The 5,176-nt window shown below is 40.6% G+C and overlaps 1 pseudogene; it reads left to right on the top strand.

Moving 5' to 3' along the window:
- Window positions 1–3,966: 3,966 nt before the first annotated feature.
- LOC149176938 (sorting nexin 2A pseudogene) lies at window positions 3,967–4,641 on the top strand (annotated as a pseudogene).
- The last annotated feature ends 535 nt before the right edge of the window (window positions 4,642–5,176 follow it).

Raw genomic sequence — 5,176 nt, forward strand, 5'->3', positions numbered from 1 at the left:
CAATGGCAAATCCAAATAATAAAGTGGACAAATCTACATACACTGTAGAGGAAGTAGCATGTTTTCCCACATATTTGATTCTTCCTCTTAATGATGTCCATCTAAGGTCTGGAAAAGTGCTTAAAAAGGATTCTCCTCCAATCATAGAAGAACCAACTGAACAAGGAGAATCACCTGAAACATCACAAACTGTTATACAAATTCAGAAAGGAACAAACATTACAACACTGTTAAACACACATGGGCAACCAGAAAATATGAAAGATAAAACATGCAGTACAATTTTTATTAACAACTGATATACATTTATAGTACATTGTTGTGACCGTTGGGTTTCACTTCCCAAGGTCTCTTGGACTGCTTTGGTCTATTCGGCTTCCACACTAACCCATTAAGGATTAGGTGTCCAACATTCCCCCCCTTAATCAGAAGGGTTATGTATGAGTCCAAGAAGAGAGTTGTAATACAAAATGTGCAAAAAATGCATCGTAGCACTAGGCTGAATGTGCTCTATGAAATGTTGGTATAAAGGGCGGTGGTTTAAGGATGACCACCAACACTGGAACGCTTAGTGCAGTTCCCGGAACTCTTCCAAAACTGGCAAGAAACTGAAGTTTTCTGCTAGAGGAAGTGATCTTATTGTTTTAAAGAGGGAAACCTTCAACCATGAAAGGGAGGTCTCACCCCGCATAAAAGGGAGAACTTCAACCTGAAAAGGGAAGTCTCAACTTGTGATGGTTTAAGGATGACCAACAACTCTGGAATGCTTAATGCAATTCCTGGAACTCTTCCAAAACTGGCAAGAAGTTGGTGTCTTCTGCTAGAGGAAGTGTCCTCAATTTTGTTACTGGAATTATTCCAAAGCTAGCAAGAAGCTGAAGTGTTCTGCTAGAGGAAGTGTCCCAGATTGCGAACTGAAGGCATGTTCATGGGCATCTTTGTCTCTGACTACAACTCTGAAACTGGTGTGGCAGGTTGTGGCTCAGTTTCGCTTGATGTGACTTTGATGCTTGTAGATGACCATCATTTCCCCCCCTGTCAGATACAAGGTGAGATAATGGAGGAAACTCAACTGTAAGACTGTTCAATATTCTGGAACAAGTTCTAACATGTGTTTGGAATATCTTCTTGGTTGTTGATGCCCATTGCCAAGAAGCGATCCATCCAAGATGAATCTTTGTTCTTGCAGGACGTTTGTTTCTGAAGCATCTGTGTGAAGAATGACTGGTTTTATGATAGTGCTTACATGGATGAAGATCAAAATAGTGATCTTTCAAATGGCCAACTCGGTCACAGTGTTGGCATTTTACAATCTGCTGTTGTTGTTGATGTTGTCGTTGTGGAAGAAGGGCAGAGTCTGGAATAGCTGAAGTTGAACTGTCATGAGGAGCAGGTGAACTCTCATGAATGAATCCAACACTTTGAAATTGAATGGGCTTGGCGTAGTCTGGACTATGAAAGGACAAGTCCTTGTCATATCCAAGACCAGTTCTGTGCGTGTTGTGGGCAAGCTGTTCCCAAGGTCTGATGATGGGCTTGGGAAGCGCAGAATGAGTTTCTGCATCTTCATGTACAATTGCTGCTTTATTGGGCACTGGATCTGAATGGACTTCAACAATATTGTCTTGCTATTTATGGGAGTCTGTTTCATTGTTCTGAATAGAAACAAGTTCAGAATGATGACTCCTCTGTTTTAATTCTTCTTGTTGTAGCTTTGTCTCAAGCTGCAAAAACTCAATATTCTCCTGTGCATTTTGTAGACATACTTTAATATTGAATAGAGAGGTTTTGTTGATCTTAACCATCTCATCAACAGTGGAATGTATCAGAGTATTTAACAACTCTAATGCATTATCAAGTCTGGTCATTTTCTTCATGTTAAAGAAACTGATCACAACTATCAACCAGTGAGGAAGAAGCAACAATCGCTCACAATTCAATGTCACTGGAATATCCTTTATAAATGTCAGCAAATGATCAGTGTGCAACAAAAAATATTACAATCAGCTCACCAGACTCTTTATGCAGCAGTGGAATCAAGGAATCAATGCACTATAATGAGTTTTAAATACAATGCTACACTGGAGCAGCAGCAACTGTAAACTTGCTTGGATCCTTTAAATACTCGTTCACTCTTCAACGTATATCAACACTTCAGTATCAGCTAGTGAGAAGAATATACAACCACACAAACAGCCTCTAAATGGCATCCAAATTGTGACAAACTCATTCTGGTATGGTAGAAACTGACCCAAAATACCAACAGACCAACCAGCACAGAATCTTTTGAACAATTGTAAGTACACAACAACAATCATACAAAAAATTATACATCTATTAAACGTCATAAAAAGCCTCTTGTTCTGTCGAGAGGATAGCAAATATCCTTGCTGGCTAAAACTGTAGTACAAGAACTAGTGATTAAAGGAAGAGCTAAGCTGAAAGCAAGCTTCAAGTAGAGCAGTGTAGCAAAAGGCCCATGCTTCAACAATCAAAAGCTGGCAGGCTTTGTCTCGGCTACATTCACTCTTATTTGCCTCTTTTCCATAACGCCTTTTCCTCTATGTCTCAACGAAAGCAATTTGCATGCACCATGTCACGATGCACCCACTTGATCAAACCTACTATGGACAAGATCTATTATCAAACTGATTGGATCTATACCCCGCTGATAGAATCACTCATGTAGCTTCACATTTCATATTATCTCTCTTTGTAAGATTGAATTCGAATGCAATGCTATTTTTCATGCCTAAAACCCATAAAGGCATCTTTCTGGGACAAGAGTTTTGGATCCAAATATAACCAGATCCATTAAAAGATGTTACTTATCTTCAGGCACAATAGCATATATTATACGATCATAATGAGCTTAAAAGAGAACCGCACTTCCTTCTGATTTGTTTAGCCAGCTTGCCATATTCATGCAATGACTGTCAATCTAGATAAACCGACATTCTCTGAGCGAGTACCAGGAACAACTTCTGGACTTTTGAGCTCAGCTTCTGGACTGTATATATGTTAATAGAGACCTGGGCTCATCACGCTTCCGCTGCGTTCACACACCATTCATTTATGAACATAAACAGTAACCGAGCTTACAAAATGGCAAACCCCTTCATCTTCGGCTTCTTTACACTAGCAATCATTGGATCGTATACCATTCAGGCATGTCAAACCTCATTCAAAATTTAAGAACAACAGCTTCAAAACTTATTCAGGGCGCACACACCATTTCGCTGAGACCACTGAGCGCAACACGAATACGCCTTTTAAATCCAACAGCTTCAAAATGTAATGGCAGCATTTAAAACGGTTGTGACACCATTCACCATCTGAATTCCATTCGAACTTGGGAAACACACCATATGATGTTGTCGAGAGAATACAATTTTTAAAAATTACGGACAGACAAAATTGAAATGACCAGCACCGACTTGAGTCTATCAATTCGAAAATTTAAGGTGCCTGTCGTAGCTGGATTTTCACTGTGGAAGTCCGTGGCAAACAGTGGCCATTAACGAAGAGATCAATCATACTTCAAAGGAGCACACGTGCTATCCAACATATAGCATCGCACTTCAGAATTAACTCACGAACTTCAACATAAATCGCGTCCAATCTTAGTTTTTCACATCAAAATTTCCGCTGCGGCCACGTTCGTTGTTCGATTCTAGCGCAAAATTCGAATTCTTCTGCAGATTAACCCCGGAACAAGACTTTATTTGTCAGAATAGCCAAATATAACTGTGATTCGTCCCAATTTGGACAATTTTAGTGTTTTTTTTATCACTCTGGCTCGGGAATCGATTATCCGTCCGAAATAATACCGAATTTCTGGAAAGAAGCGGTCGCATATGGTCTTTGGAAAAGAGAAAGCGTTTGGATATCATGCAGTAAGGCCTCGTATTTCTGTGTTCTATGATCAACGGTACTTGAAAATTGCTCTTCACCTCCACAGAAGCAATGGAAAGCCTGGTCTTAGATCAACCCCCGCAGACATATATATCGAATAGCGATTACAGGAGCGTAATGTCATCTTATGCTGAAACGCATTCATTGCCTCCTTCAGAAGACCCCTTGCAGTCGTCCTTTAAAGATTCACACCATAAGAGCTTCAAAGATGACTTCCCAGATGATTCTTTTGTGGAGCCTCCTTCATATGCAGATGTTGTGTTTACTCCCTTTGGGGAAGAATCCATTGTTGGAAATGGTAACGGCACGGCAAGGGAGACGGGGAACTCATTTTCGTCGCAATCGGCCTCATCAAGTTCAGAATATTTGAATATTGCAGTAGTCCAACCTCAGAAGGAGCAAGAAATTGCAAACTCTCTTGTTCCAGGGGGAAACTCATATGTGACATATCTTATTGTTACTCATACAAACATGCCTGAGTTTGGCGGTTCAGAGTTCGGTGTGAGGCGAAGATTTCGAGATGTGGTAACTTTGGCTGATAGGCTTGCAGAATCTTATCGGGGATTCTTTATTCCTCCCCGCCCGGACAAAAGTGTTGTTGAAAGCCAGGTTATGCATAAACAGGAGTTCATTGAGCAGCGAAGAATAGCACTGGAGAAATATCTTTGCAGATTGGCTGGTCATCCAGTGATTAGGAAGAGCCTTGAATTGAGATTATTTCTTTAGGCTCAAGGAAAGCTACCCTTACCAAGCACGACAGACATGGCTTCACGAATGCTTGATGGTGCTGTGAAACTACCTAAGCAACTATTTGGAGAGGGCAGTCCATAGAGTTACAAATGAAAGGAATTCGAGAATGAATCATTGAGTTATGGGGTAGAGCAAGAGTTTCCATGCACGAGTATGCTACAAAACAGAAAATATGGCGAGTGTTAAACAGACAAGCTCAAGCGTTTCAATGTTAGGCGAATGTCAGAGGAAACAGAGAGCACAGGTATAAAACATCTATGACACTGATGCAGTGAGACAACATTTGCAACTGGTCTCTTGACAGAGGGTGCAAGCTTGACAGAAGGTGCAGACAATATAAAAAACGTATATGACAGACAGACATGTCAGAACAACTTGGACAACACTGGCAGTGTCAGGCAGAGGAATCGTTTAAGTGAATACGTCAGACAGGGCGCAGGTCTGTATAAAGGAATATGGCAGAAATAAACTGCACAGATAGGCCATAAAACAAATGGCTCACATTAATTAT

Source organism: Pinus tabuliformis, chromosome 4_1, assembly GCF_031772625.1.
Source record: "Pinus tabuliformis cultivar Carrire ecotype Pingquan chromosome 4_1, CPIR1, whole genome shotgun sequence".
Taxonomy (NCBI): domain Eukaryota; kingdom Viridiplantae; phylum Streptophyta; class Pinopsida; order Pinales; family Pinaceae; genus Pinus; species Pinus tabuliformis.